This window comes from Bufo gargarizans, chromosome 3 (assembly GCF_014858855.1).
Source record: "Bufo gargarizans isolate SCDJY-AF-19 chromosome 3, ASM1485885v1, whole genome shotgun sequence".
Lineage (NCBI taxonomy): Eukaryota > Metazoa > Chordata > Amphibia > Anura > Bufonidae > Bufo > Bufo gargarizans.
Window position 1 is genome coordinate 625,008,238 of NC_058082.1, and position 16,138 is coordinate 625,024,375.

A 16,138-nucleotide genomic window follows, 5' to 3' on the forward strand; every position below is an offset into this window, starting at 1 on the left:
CGTGATGAAAAACACATCTTAAACCCTGAAGCTTTTACAGCGGGAATAGAAATCCAACCGCCTTAAACTGCACAATTGGAATCACAAGGCTGCAATTCCTGTTTTGATGCGCTTCTATTAGACGTTGCGTGGTAGCGGAGGAATGTGTCACAGTAATGCAGAGAGCTGTAATGATGTCAACTTGTTATTTACTTTCCAAATCTGAATGACTGAGCAAGGCGAAAGGAGAATCAATCAACCACAATGTGACCCTACAGGCGGAAAAAACAGCACTCCCACCAGCCAGCGATGGGGGAAGGGAAGCACATGTAATCAGGGCAATGTTGCATCATGTACTTATGCTTGCTTTTTAAGGCTTTCTTCTCTCTTTCTTTTTTTATTTGTTTTCTCCTTTCACGGTAATGTGTAAGGATCAAAGAAAAACGTGCTAACCCGTTAAGAGCCAGACCAGGGTCGTAGACAAAATCTGCTGAAAAATAAGACTTTGAAAAACAATTTTAGTGTAATCCGTCCTGCTGAATCCCAATTATGGAGATGCTGTAAGTTCACCAATTTTCCTATTTGTGTATGTGAAAAAAGATATGGAGCGTTCATATCACATGGGTCACTGTGTGCTATGCCATTCAAGCCACCATGGTATCCTTTTGCCTATATATATATATATATATATATATATACTGTATATTATGTCTATCTTATTACACGCTTATATTTGAAATGTCTATGCTATAAATGCTTATGATGTTTTGCAATATATATTATATTTCTATTTACTGTATACATATGTGTATCTATATATAAATGCGGGCATACAACTATGTCTAAAAGATTGAATTAGATTTTTGCGATTTATGCCCAAACATTGATATTAGTTGATTTTATATACACATTCATATATTCCCCTCCCCCACTGGAGCCTATTGAAATCTCAAAGCTTAGGGACTGTACCTATCCCCATTTTATTCATGATCAGTGCCGTAATAATTGATTGTAGATGGATTTTGCACGTTGACCTTTGCTTTTACCTCCGAAATGGTGTGTTTTGTGTGTAAAGATGAGGCGTACACATGGACAATCTTACAGTAATGACTATAGGTGTGTGTAGGAAAGGAAATATATGGGAAGGCGTTTGTTATTTTATCACTAGTTCAGGTCAATTGGTGTTTTTTTTTTTTTTTTTTCTCTAGGAGGTCACTGGCTCGGTGTCTCAGTTTCTGTATGTGTGTGGATCTTTTTTTCCCCTGCCAGTCTCTCTCCCTCGCTCCTCTCTCTCTTCCCCCCCTCTTCTAGCTGCTGCTGCTGTGTCTGTGGGAGCTTCACTCACACACAAACACAGACTAACTAACTCTGCTAATGAACTAGTTAGCCGTGTATTCTCATAGCCACAGCAAGAAAAAAAATTGAATGACCCCAATCACCATATCACCAGATACAACAGTTCTAATAAAGGCAAAACTTTCCACTCTTTTTGGAGACTTTTCGAGGATTTTTGAAAATTATTTTCTTGGGTGATTTTTAACATTTTTTTTTTTTTGCTTGAAACTTTGGTGGATCTTTGGCTGATATTGTGGTTTGTGACCCCAGGATCTACGCGAGAAGAGTTATCATGCAGAGTTTATAGGAAGAAAGGAAAGTCAATGGACTAGAAGTGTTGTTCCCAGCAAGAAGTTGATCCAGCCTGCTTTTCGGAACTACAAAGCTGTCTCTTTTTAGACCACATCTAGTGTGAGGTAAGTGAGATTACCCACTCATTTGTGCCGAGTTTATACCCTTCTTCCCCTCCTCCAATTTCTTTAACCAGAGCTCAGTATCTTCCTATATGTAAAGTATCAGGTTGTATTATAATCATTATCTATATATATATATATATATATAGCACCAACATACTCCACGGCAGTTTCAGGGATTTTAGTCTGTATGCATGCTTTTATCCCTGAATGTTTCCTGTACATGTAGAAAATGGAAAATTACTCATAAGAGGTAGTAATGTTTTGGTCCTGGGATGAGATAATGTTGCTGTGCTTCATAATTTATAATTTGGTATCTGAAGAAGAAATGGAGGGTGGATTTAGCCAAGTATGGTAGTGCATTGGCTTATTGTTCATATATTTATTTTCCTGAGGAGAGTAAAAAAAAACTGTAAAAATGCCAGGTATTCACATTGCAGATGGTGTGTGTATGTGTGGAGTTTCCTCAAGCCCTGGAGTGGGGGGAGGGGAATCCCATTCATGGGCTGCGTGTTAGACAGCGTTTGATCCCTTACGTCAAATGTCAGAATGTTCTACAATAGTCTTTTTTTCTAGTTTTGTTGCCTATGGAGTTGTTATGGTTTTGTGTACCGGAAGCACCACCCTTGAATCAGCTCATGTACCACATTCACAATGCAAATGGGCAGACCACAATGCATGTTGTTACTTGTCATTTATGTTGCACTTTGACAAGAAGAAAAGGCAACTTGTAGCTCTCAAGTAATCTTTTTTTAGATTTTTTTTATTTACATTGATGTTTGGTTTTGGTTTTGGATTGTTGGTATTGCACTTGAAGTCTACGTCCACACCTGCGTTCGGTAAATCAGGTAGTCTGTTCTGGCAAACATTTATGCCGGAAACTTGCAAGAAAACCTGATGGATCCCATTATAGCGAATGGGGATCCAGCAGGCCCTGGCAATGTCCGGCTATGCCGGATACATAATCCCAGTAGTCTGCTGTTCTGCCCAAAGAGGATACGGAATTTACTGAATGTAGATCTGAACCGAGCCTTAAGAAGGCCATACGCATTACTCGGCCTTGTTTAATATTTTCATTTGATAATCGGACAAAAGATCTTTAGTTCAAAGAAAGATTGTTTGTGAACTAACGGTCTTTCTTTGAAAGAACCTTCCGAGAAACCGCTGTCTACTGTGGCCAGTCATTGGCTGCTGTGCTCACATGCCTCACTGTGGGGAGGAGACCTAAAACCTGCAGGGCTGGCAGTGGAATGACAAGGCCAAAACCCAATACTAGGGATCAGGTAAGTATGATCATCACTGCCGGTCCGGCCACGCGGGGGAGGGGGTCTGAAAAAAAAAGTGGACAAATCCTAGAATCTCTTAATAGGTCCCATGCAGCAGTGATACCACCCCAAAAGTCAGTCAGCAGCATCACTGCAAAAAAATGCAGTCAAACCCGAATTTTAGTAAATGTGTGTTTCATTTATTTTACTGCAATAATAATACACAATCAAAATGTCATTATCATAGCCATGTTACTAAACGTGTTGTACATTGCTGCAAGACAACGGGCAGATAGGATACAGCAGCAAATGCATTTTTATGTCAGTAGCGCTAATTAAAACTGTGTTAGTGAAGGCATTACTGCATCACAACGTTTCACATCACTGCAAAAAATGGCATTGTCAACACATGTATTTTAGTGAAGGACTGATATTATGGTATCAGAACATGTAGTTCAAATACGTTTCACTGCAAAAATTGCATTATTACCAATGCAAATTCTTATTACTAATGTGCAGTGTCTTTGTGGAAGGTGAGGGATTCAGGACATTTAATTGAACCTATGTCTTTAAATTACAGAAGAAACACTAGCAATTTGCCAGGACCAGCTAATAATTGTGTGTACCAAATCCAACTTTTTATTTATAGGCCTCAAAATAAGATGTCTGGGAAATGGAAGAGTGCAAAACAAAATATCCGGGCCTGATCATCCGCAAGTCAGAATGTGTTTAGTAGCAGCACCAGCCATCCAAACAGAACTATTAGTAGTAGTTCTACTTGTAGCCATTGTGGTGGCGGTAGGGACAGTGGTAAAAATAGTGGCACTTGAGGCAAATAAAGAGCATGGACTCTTTAGGGGAAACAAGGAGCCCATAATGACATATCACTGTATGATAAAAGTGGCATCACAATTATTGGCAATGTCTCCCCCAAAAACTTTCAGGGCCAGATCTTCTTCTATTGTGGTCAGCTCGGGAACTATTTATGGTGTTGATACTGTTGGCGCCTTCTCAAAACATGTCAGAAGGAGGCCAAGCTCGGCTGCCTCTATCACTTTGCGAGCAAACTCCCGCATAGCAGTTTTTCTCCACAAGCCAAGCACACTAAACCACAACCGTGTGCAAGGATTAAAATAAGCAATCACCGGATCCTGGGTCCTGTGAGAAAATAGAACCAGCATTCAGAATTAAATCAAGGCTGTCCTTCTACTCCTGATTTTCTTTGTGGCAGCCATACCAAATTCCCAAGCAGTACCATCATCAGCTGCTTCTCCACCTGTTCATCGCCTGACATCGATAACGGAATATGTGGCCATGAGAAAACTATTCTCGACCAGTAATTAGCTTGTGTGCAAGCTGAACTCTCAACTGGTCAGATTGCTAGTGGTGCAGATGCTGCTGTACCACTTAGTTGTGGTGGTAATGATGGCACAGTTCTGCATATTCATAAAATTTTAATTCTGCTGTATGATTTTCATACTGCCCAACTGTCCATTTTTTTCCAGAACAATTGTTTATTTGTTGCCATTCTGATTGTGTAGCAGGGTCCACACCACTGTGGACAACTGAAGCAGCTGCTACTTGCCAGGACAGTACATGTCTTTGGTGGCCCACTGGCTCAATGTTTTTCGGGGCAGCAGAGAGGCAGCAACAAATCCAGGTCCTATTGACAACTCCATATTTGTGTTTGTCTGGTTCTCAGGCACTTATCCGCCTACTCCATGTCCCCTTTCAGGGATACCCTCCTGTTCCTAACAGAAACAGGGTATTACCTCATATCATATGTCATGACACCAAAAAATAAAAACTAATTTGGATGCCTATATATAGCTGGAGGAACCAATATGCTCTGAACAACTACCTACATAAATATTTGTCAACCTCCATTCAAAATAAATGACAAAACATCTTTATTGAATACATAATAAATACTTATTAAAATACATAGAAACAGTTAGCAGCAATAGAAAACCTCCCAAATGAGGACCACGAGGTAGCCACAGAGGCAGGAAGCCACAACAAATGGAACACCTTAGCAGAAAAAAGCAGTAGTACTAGCAATGCCCCTTGAGCACCTGAGTAGTAGTGAAGTAAAAAAATAAATAAAAATTTAATACAAAAATAGAAAAAAGGGGCAAAGTAAAGTAGCAGAAAGTGAAAGTGGTGTTACCATATCCAGCACGCCGACTCTGTAGCTGCCTCCCCCCAACGCCGCTCATATCATATGTGTAAAGTGCAGAGTTGCCATGCTGTGTTAGAGCTGATCGGCCTGGGTAATACTAACAACAGAGCTGATCACTTACTAAAGTGCAGCAAACATTTCACTGGCTGGTTCTCCAACAACTCCAACTGGGCAAGGTGGTCAGAAACAATGGCAGGAACATTGAAGTTCTGCAGAATTTGGGGGAAATAACACATGCTGCCTGCATGGTGCACATGATCAATTTAATTATGCAATGTATCTTGCTAGCCACCCTGTAGCTGTTGGGAACCAATAAGGAGAAAGTCCCACTTAAAGAGAAGAGTTGGTGGTGAAGGAGCGGGAGGGTGATGACGATGATGACACTGGCCATGATGACAATCATCTCACACCAAAATGGTTAAAGTTGTACTTTGCCAGTATACAAAACATTACAACATTACAACTTTGTCAAAATGAACAAGGTATGGATTTGTGAGAATTTTCTCACTCCTCTTGCTGAGATTGATGAATAAATCTGCCCTTGCTGATGATGCCCCATCATGCCACTGCCGCTATCTGCCTTTCTACCATCATATTCTGTATTGTATGGCTGCCGCTGCCACATCTTGCCACTGTCTGCCTGCCTACCATCATGTTCTTTACAGTATGGTTGCTGCTGCCACTACCACCACAGCTGCAGCTGCTAATTCCTTACTGCTACTTCCATTACCCATACAGCCACTACCATAACTACTACACAGTATGCACCACTACTACTAGTAACCCTAAAGAGCTGCACACACATTTATTGCCCTGTTTGTTCCATGTTGTACTGCTACCGCTGTAGCTACTGTTGTGGCCATCTGCCACTATTACCTTAACCTTTTCACATCCACACTGTACTGCTGCTGCTCCTCATTCAGCCCCCATTAAGGATTAATTTTGGATGCTTGTGTAGAACAAGCCACTCTTTCATCTGACATTAACATGTGTACGAGTTTAAACAGGGGCAGAAGTATAATTTTTGGATGCTTGGTACCAACAAGCCATAGTTTCTTTTCCTTAACACTATGTGTGTGTTTAAGCACCATCTGCCCCCAATAAATGACAATTTTGAAAGCTTTCTAATATGAAAAAGCATAACACATTCAATGATGCAGTGTGTTTTTGAACACACTGTTTAACACACTCAAAGGTGCATTTACCCGTAGTGTTAGTGGCTCTTGCAGCGTGTGCATTCAAGAGCATCGGGAGGGGAAGAGAGAGCGAAAATTCATAAAAAATTAACAAAAATAGATAACATCTTTTCATCCTAGGACACTAGAGGGTGTTATACGAATTTTGGGAGCAATTTGGAGCAACTTTAATTCATGTAGAATCAGTTAAGACATGAATCAAATTTTTATTTTATTTTTTGACAATTTGGACACAAAGTGAATTTCGAGAAATTTGCTTCTCTATAATGAGGTCAAATTGACCACTGAGCTTGTTTGGTTAGACACAGTTCAGGTACTATGGTAATATATTCCAGGTATTATTGATTAAACACTATGGGGGAATTTATTAAGCACAGAATTCCATATGCTAGTCAATATAATGTTCCAATATCATTAGGAGTGGCACCCTGGACTGCCTTTAAAACAGAAGATTAAATCTATACCTGTTTTGAGAAATGAAAATACTTAAATATAACTTTATTATAAATTTATTCCCAAATACCTTTCATTAGTTATAATGGTTTGTCTTGTTTGGGAAACAATCATTAGGAGAAACAAACTGGCCACCGCCCTATAAGTACAGACACAACCTGTCCTAATCACACAGGAGGATTTACACAAGTTACTTCAAAACACTGACGTAAAGCGTTGCCTCATCCTCCTCTCCTGCTTGTTGGGGATTATGATCCTGATTACACATGATAAGAACTTCAGCTGAATCCTTATAGGAATGGAGGAGGCATGAAGTACAGAGAGTACGGACAGGACAGACAGTGGTAATGTGAGGTAACGGAGACTGCATACAAGTGCTGCTGCTCATTATCCACATCCCCACCTCCTCTCTATACTTCATGTCTCATAAACTCCATTCCTACATAGATTCAGCTGAAGATCATATTAAACTGTATTCAGGGTGATTGATAATCCCTGACAAGCAGAGCAGAGAGGAGGATGAGGCAGATCTTTAGCTCAGTGTTGTGAAGTAACTTGTCCTCCTGTGTGATTAGGACAGGTTCTATCTGTACTAATAGGACGTCGGGCATTTTGTTTCTCCTAATGGTTGCTCCCCAGACAAAATGAGCCATTATAACTAATGAAAGGTATTGGGGAACATATTTTTCTAATAAAGTCATATTTAAGTATTTTTATTTTCTTAATTCCTGGAGAACCCCTTTTAAGGTGAACTATAGCCAGTCACAGACAGCACAAACAAAGCTATTGTCTATTCTGGTGTATTAGTAAGCGCCTTACAATGCTGTTTCCCACAGGCTTGTTTAGGAAAGGTTAACATATCAAAGGACTCTACTTTGGTTTCCTTGGCAAAGTGATTTTTGGAGTGATGATATTTTACTTTGCTATTACAACTTTTGGAGAAATAGAACCAATTTAAATCATCATTCATTTCTAAATAGATGAGAAATTAATTACAAGGTTTTGGTCTAAACCTAAAGCTGACTATATACATTGGATAGACGTAGGTTGTTGGTTGAACATCAGTTGAAAAATCATCTGGTGAATGATCTGTTCGCAGACACAGCCATACATATTGGCCATCACAGTTGATAAAACTAGTCATACATGTTCAATGCAGTCAGACGATGGATGACAGATCTTTCTATTGAACAAAAATATTAAACAAGGCCAACTTATTTTTATCTTTATTTGTAGCCGATCTTGATAGCTTATCATTTATTAAATTTCACCTGATAATAGTTTTCGTTGAAATCATCCATTTTATCAACGTGTATGGATACTTTAGGATGGTGTTGTGTAATTTCTGACATATTCTATGTTCCTATTACAAGAATCTATCTAGTTTCTACTGTATTAGGGTCTGTAATAGAAAGCCACTAGCTGGCTACAAGCTACTGTAAACAACTATCAGCCTCCTATAAAAAATAGGCATCCATGGACATTTTTAAAAGGTGCAGCACCTCAATAATTGTAAACATTAGGCCTAATTTATTAAAGGGGTAATCCAACCCCTATAATGAGCCTCAAAATGCCATGGCACCTCATATAGGTTATACTTACCCTGCTCCCTGGCATCCGGGTCACTCCTGATGCCCGCACAACATGGGAAGGGGGGGTGTAGGGGGCAGGGAAGTAGCCAATACCATGCCGCATCGGGAACAAGCCTCCCTAGCATTGTGGGTGACGCTTGGGAGGCTCGTCCCTATCACCGCCTGCTATTGGGTGACCCCCCCATCCTGTTGACGGATGTTTTGATCTGTGTGACAGGGAAATGTAGCGGGGGCCATGCAGGCATCAGGAGCAACACGGGTACCGGGCAGAGGGGTAACTAGTATAACCTGTATGAGGGGCCTAGGCATTTTGGGAACATTATAGGGCTTGGATAACCCCTTTAAGTTACTAACATACAAATTAATTTAACATCTGTCTGTCAACAACATTTTTACAGTGATACTATTTGTCTTTCCGTAAGCTCCAGAAATATTTAGAAGTATGGAAGACTATTGGAAAATGACATCTACAATGTCGCTGTCAACTCTTGATGAAATATGGGCTTCACAAACTGAGATAGAAAACATTTTCTTTGTTGAAATGGTCATCAACAGAAATTCTTCATCTTCAGATTAATAAAAAGAATGGACAGTGTCATTATAGATGTCATTTTGCAATACTCTTCTGTACACCAAGTAGCAATGGACTTCCAGTGATTTGTGAAGAAGAGCTGCTAGGACATCTGCAAATGCAGTCACCTCATTCTTCACCCAAGATCAGGTTATATGTGCACTCTAATTTCACACAGAGTGTATGACATTCCTACTGAGATCAGTGGGCCAAAGCAACCTGATCCAAACATAATATGTGACTGTACTCTTTTCTCCAAAACCGAGGCATACAGAAGTACAGTAGAAGCCTTATTCACCTCTATAAGAGTGTTATTACAGCTCAAAGAAGAGGAGGCATAAATTCATTAAAGTGAAAAAACATTGTGTTACATACAATGTGAGAAACAACATCAGATAGATATCACACAAAATATAAAGACCAGAATGAGGAATTTTAACTTCTACAGCTGCTCTGTTTTATCTTTCAAACAGAAAATATTCCATTAATAGCAATATAAAAGAAGGCTGCTGTTTATTCTGTTCCCTGCAAAGATGCTGGGATTCTGAAGGCCCCCATGCATGGGCCGACTGTGCAGGAAATTATCTGATGTGGACTGTTCGTTCCTGATAATTACCAGAAAGTGAGCAAAGGTAAAAGCTTCAATTACATCTGTTGTATGGGGACAAGCAATCGCTACTGTCAAGAAACAGTGATTTGGGTGTCCACATCAACAATGCTTTTACCAGATGAACAAGTATTTGCATGTTCATTGGGTGATCAATGGCATTTTTACACATGGCAATTATCAGGAACGAGTGTTCCTAGGAATGCTCCTTCCAGATAATTTCCCAGATCGTTGGCCTGTGTAAAGGGGTCTTAAAGCTTGTTGCTGTATTTCAACATACCAAAAGCCATTTGTTCTTTGGGGGAGGGGGTGCGTTTGTATGGGAGGGTCAGGAGGGATGGTTGTCAGCTGAACAAGTGCTCAACCTCCAACTATCTAAAATGTATGGCTAGTTTTACATTAAATTTACATGTGGCAGATAAGTTGTAGAAATGTCTGCAACAATCAGAAGTGACCCTTTAAAAATCCATGCATATTCTGTAGAAACAGCCACATTCAAGACCTGTACTCATCTTCATTCTCTGAAATTTCAACAAATCTGCTGCATGGGAATGTACTGTACCCTAAAAGTGAGCCTTATGTTGTAGTTAACTGTAGATTGTACATAACACACTAATTTTAGGCATTTACATGCAGCGATCTCTTCCCCAGTATGGGGAGAGGTGATCACTAATGCCAACTCTCTTCAGCATACTGACTCATTTGCCGGTAGGAGATCGTGTTTATATGGCACGATCTACTACTGGTAAATGACCAAGTTTGCGGGCACACAAACAATCGGTTTACACCATCTGATTATCGCTAACAAGCGTTACTATGAATGCTCGTTAGCAATAATCTGTACGATTATTGGCCCGCGTGTAGGACCCCTTAGTAATACTAGACTTAGGGCTGCAGAAGTAGCAGTGGTTTCTAGCCCTAATTCCCAAAGATCCCTCTACCCTATATGAGGTCACTTTTATTATATATGCCACATAATAGGTGAGTGTGACGAAACCAACCTCGCCACGGTGTTTTGGAGGGGGCTGGTTGCTAGCCTCCTGCCTCAGGATTATGGCCCATACTAACTTTAAAGAAGACAGGCCGGCCGCACAGCTTAAATCTGTCTTTGGAATTGTGTTTTATGTTATTATGCGTTCGGTTAAATTGTATGTTATGTGAGGGCACCCAGATAGCTAATATTATTGTATTCGTGTATTCTGAGTGCCATTCGCCTAATGATATGTACTCAGACTTGAGCTATCTGGGGATATGTTACATGTCTGTGTTTGCTGTGGGGGTGTGACATTGTGTGTTTGGGTGGTGATTCCTGTCCTGTTGTCTCCACGTGTGTATTGGTGTTTTCCCTTTGTCCTGAGACATAATTGGATTGCTCCTCGGGTGTCGCCAGGCAGAGAGGAGGAAACCATGATGCATTGTGGGGATGTGTTGTGTCTGTGTATCCTGAATTTCTGCATATCTGTCCTGTGTCGCAGTCTCCATTCTGGTCCCCTAAGGGCGTGGCCACCAGATGGGGACCTGCATAAATACGGGCGGGTAGCCCTCAATAAAGAGTTCCTGTTTTATCCTTCATCATGCTGAGACTGGTGTTTGGATAACTGATCAAACTGGGGGATTGCTATACGCTGAAGATTTGCTATACTCCCCCTGCATAACTACTAGCTCTTGTAAGAGCTGTTCCTGCTCTCTGGCTGTAGGAGAGGTTCACCCACTGGAGCCTGGAGCCTCGTAGTAGGTCCAGCGTGGGTGGAGGACGGTGAGACCCCAACCAAGCTGCGGCGGTTCGTGGGGTCTGTAGGGCGTACGGTGTCAAGTGGAGTGCTTGGAGTCCTCGGAAAGCACTAGGAGCATCTATCGACGGAGGTACCCGGTCGGGGTGCTAGGCGTTCCGTTACAGTGAGGAGCCCAGGTAAAGATGTAAGAACCACAAGCCACTGATGTAGTAGCATGGGGCAATGTGTTAGTGTAGAATAGCAGTGTAACGTGCAGTATTTTGGTGTCTGAGACTTTTTAACTCTGAATCTAACATAGTAAGACCAGATAAGTTGTTCAGAGATCAGTGTGTGTCTTCTTGGTGTAATTGAACAATTTCTATTTTCTGATTTTCTGAATTTAGCAAAGCCAATCCTTTTTTCATAATGCATAGGAAGGGAAGATATATTTTCCTTACTTCTTGAATGTATTTGATCACTTCCAATACTAATGTTTCTTGGATCATTTTCTCTACCACTAAAGCTCCACATTGTTGACTTGTGTCTGTGAGGCTGGCTTTGTGTTTTTCTTACAGAACTAGTATAATGCTCAGCATTGTGTGCTAGAATGGGCTTTATGTCTGTGGTAACTGTTTGTTCTCAATAAATATTGTTCTACCGGCTTCTGCAGCCAGTGTCTAGATTTGGAGGCCTTTACTTTTTGCTTCCTGTTTGTTTCTGTTTTTCAGCATTATTTACCAGCAGACAGTGTTGTGCAGTCTTTCTAGCAAAATGTCGATTTTAAATAGAACATGTGTACTTCCTGTCTTTATTTTTAGAACATTTTTTCGTTCCCTCAGGACAGTGTGATTATAAACTCATCCTCCGCCACTATATGAAATAAAGTGTGTGGGTGTCCAAACTGCCTTCTGTGCGTGGGTACTTAATTTAAAGGTTGGAAGAAAAAAGTTTTGATGTGTACTAGTTGTACCAGGTGCAACGTTATGGAAATTGTGTGCTGTTATAATAATTGCTGGTTTCTTTTTTTAAGTGAAGATCACTAAATTGCATTTTTTTACAATATGTTCTAGGGTTACTTCTCTGGATGAGGCTATAGTTACATGGGCATAGTAAACAGTGGTGGCTTGTACTCTCACTGCCTGCTTCACCTGCAGGACAAGGTCTAAAGTTGGTCAAACACCACCTTTAGACAACAACTGTTGAACAAAAGATTGTCCTGTAAAAGGTTGTTTCATAGAAACATTTTAGTTCATATTACGCTTACAGTTGTGTAAACTTGCCATACATGGTTCAGTGACGTCAGGAAAGACAAATATATTTCTGGGGACATTCTTTGAAGGAAGGATCTTTTGTGCACATACAAACTTTTATCTCACTATTAGATGTAAATATAAATTTTAAAAGAATGAGCATGAACCTTAACACTGATGATGGCTATGCAGATCCCTTGATGCATAAAGTTCCATTTGTCAGCCATACACTCTTGTAAAAATTGCATTGAAAAATGTAGTTGAGTATGCTTTTCAATATACAGGGTGGGCCATTTATATGGATACACCTTAATAAAATGGGAATGGTTGGTGATATTAACTTCCTGTTTGTGGCACATTAGTATATGTGAGGGGGGAAACTTTTCAAGATGGGTGGTGACCATGGCGGCCATTTTGAAGTTGGCCATTTTGAATCCAACTTTTGTTTTTTCAATAGGAATTATTGGGAATTTCACAAGAAAAACACTGGTGGCTTTACGTAACTATTCTTTCATGAGTTGTTTGCAAGTTTCTGACCACTTATAAAATGTGTTCAATGTGCTGCCCATTGTGTTGGATTGTCAATGCAACCCTCTTCTCCCACTCTTCACACACTGATAGCAACACCGCAGGAGAAATGCTAGCACAGGCTTCCAGTATCCGTAGTTTCAGGTGCTGCACATCTCGTATCTTCACAGCATATGCCTGTGCTAGCATTGCCTGTGCTAGCATTTCTCACAGATACCCACAATCACAGATAAAGCAGTAGCAGATTTATTGGAATCATATTTACAGGTATTACTAATTAACAATAAATAAATTTTACTCTCCATTATTCATCAAACATATCTCACACAAATTAGACTGTGCAGGATGGGAAGGTCGTCGCCTATGGAGTGTCCTCTATGGAATTGGAAGTGGATTTCTGGCATATGATATGGAAATGCAGGCCAATTGCTGCCTTCTGGACAGGAGTGACGAATTTTCTTTCAACCCTACTACCTGTCCAGGTCGCATGTACTCCTGGCCTATGTCTCCTGGAAAAATTGAGGAAAAACGATGGGATCACTATGTGTCTATCTTGTTGCGGGAGTCGCTATTCCTGGCATGTAAATGCATATCTTTGAGATGGTACAGTCCACATGTGCCAACTTTGAGCATGTGGAAATCACAGATAAACCAGATCTTACCTTATATTTCTTTGGTATAAAAGCATTACAACAGATCTCAGAAGTTTGACAAGGTAGGGGGCATATGGTGCAGATCTTCCCACACTCTGTACTTCGTCCCGAGAATGCGCCAGGTCTTGTCAGTTGCCCAATGCCCATAACTCCTCTGCTCATTGCACTTAAAAGATATTATATATTGTTTTCACCCATGCTGCTGTCCTAATGATATTGCAAGTTATATGCAACAGTGTAGTAAGGATTGATGATGTATACAAAACGTTATATTGAATGTCTTTCATTCTGTATGACTGTTTATATACTTTTTTACTTGTTCCAATAAAAGAGTTTGGTTCTCAAACAAAAAATAGTTATGCGAAAGGATGAACTCTAAAACCTCTAGGACAAATATGTTGTGTCCTATATTATATGCCCAAATAGGGAAACGCGTCAGGGCTTACTACTACAAGCTTCTGGAATAAAATCTGATGGCCTTTAAGGGAAAACTCAGGGTTTAGCCACTGATAAGTGGGGTCACCCTTTTCGGGGAAGGTGCTCCGCTTTTAGGCAGGGATAGCCAAAGGGACACCCAGAGACAGTCTATCTCCCGACTCCATATCTTAGGGGGCAAGCCCGTGGGCATCTGCTTTTCTGAGAAACACAGGAATCGTGAGTAAATTGGACTTAGATTGCCTATTGCTTCTCTGCATATTATTGTATATGTATACTTACCTAAGGAAGGCTCCAGTATCTAGTCACAAATTTTTGTGGGCATTTATAATTTATTTTTGTTTCATTATTTTGTTTCATTGGGGGTATTTCTTCTTTAAAATTGTATAATATATTTGATTAAAAGTTATGTTTTAGAGGGTTATTCTTCATAACAATTTATTTTTCCTATCCCTCTTTCAACAATACTTTTCTGTGAGCGGGTTTTAAAAAATGTAATTGCACTTACCTCATCCATTTTATTGTGAAAAGGCCGCCACGGCCCTCTTGCTTGAAGATCCAGCGTGAAATGCCGGGCGACGAGTGATGACCTCATCACGTCGGCCAGCGTGGTGACATCATATGTCACCACGTACGAGACTGTACAGGATCTTCATGCAAGATAGCCGCTGCTACCTCTTCGTGCTCAGTCATATGGAGGTAAGTATGATCTTTTTTTTTTTTTTTTTTTAACACAATTTCAGGGAACCTACAACCATGTTAGATTTTCTTTTGTAATTGTTCCCAGTTTACATTCAACTTTTTTTGCCAAATAAATTTTTTTTTTAATTGTCCACAATTTGCAGTGATGCTGTGAATTTACCACAGATCATATAGCCACCTGACCAAGATTTTACACAAGAGAACAACTGAAGGTTCTTGAATAAAGAAGTTGTAACTAGGTGCTCTCCATAAGAGAAATAGTACCCCTAGATAACAGGTTAGTGGTGAGCTGTCTTGGGCATTTGAGTAACCTGATAATTGTACCAGGAACAAACATTAAGGCTGATTGTAAAACAGTCCATCAAAATTATGCAGAGACTTGGGTTGTTAAAGCAACACTCAAAAATAGGTCAACCTTAATTGCCTTTGGTTATTGTGTAATGTTCCCTGCCATATCAGTTGCTGTACTTTGATATTTATTACAAGTATGTGCTCATCACAGACACATGTCCTCTATACAGGACAAGAAGAAAGATTTTCTTTTGCAATCGACTAAAAGAAAAGCAGTCTGGGTCATTTTCATATTGAGAAAATCTATCACAAGTACAATATGTACTATGGATTCAGAAGGTCTTACCTTTTGTTATATTACGTCCTTGTGCTAAAATGAACAAAATAAATTTAATAAAAAATCAAAATTCTGCATTCAGTAACGCATGAAATGAAAAAATAAAAACAGAATGTTTAAAATGTTTGCTAATTTATTGAAAAGGAAAAACTAAAATATTGGATTGACATAAGTACCTTTACTCAGTTCTTAGTTAAAGCACCTTTGGCATTGATTACAACCTCTAGTCTATTTGCACACCTGGATATGGGGATTTTTTGCCATTACAGTATCTCTGTATTTTGCTCCCTTAAGCTTTTCCTCAACCCTAACCAGTCTCCATGTCGCAGCCATTTAACCCACCCCCCAAAATAATGTTGCCACCACCATGCTTTGATGTATGGGTTACTGGGTAGGTGATGATCACTGCCATTTTCCTACATATATGATGCTCAGAATTGAGGCCAAAAAGTTCAATATTGGTTTCATCAGATCAGAGACTCTTATTTCTCAAACCCCGAGAGTCCTTTAGATGCTTTTTTTGCAAACTCCAGGCAAGCTTTCACATGTTTTTTTTTACTGAGAAGAGTCTTTCTGGCCACTCTTCCATAAAGCACAGATTGGTGGAGTGCTGCAGTGATGGTCGACCTTTTGGAAG

General features: G+C 40.0%; 1 protein-coding gene across 2 annotated transcripts in view; it reads left to right on the forward strand.

Annotated features, from left to right (window-relative positions):
- The first annotated feature begins 201 nt into the window (after positions 1 to 201).
- Positions 202 to 16,138, forward strand: part of TBL1X (transducin beta like 1 X-linked) — a 326,122-nt gene continuing 310,185 nt past the window's right edge. For both annotated transcript variants that reach the window (XM_044287937.1, XM_044287938.1), the window contains exons 1-2: positions 202 to 539; positions 1,585 to 1,730. The gene's annotated coding sequence lies outside the window, so the exon portion shown is untranslated. The remainder of the gene's footprint in view (positions 540 to 1,584; positions 1,731 to 16,138) is intronic.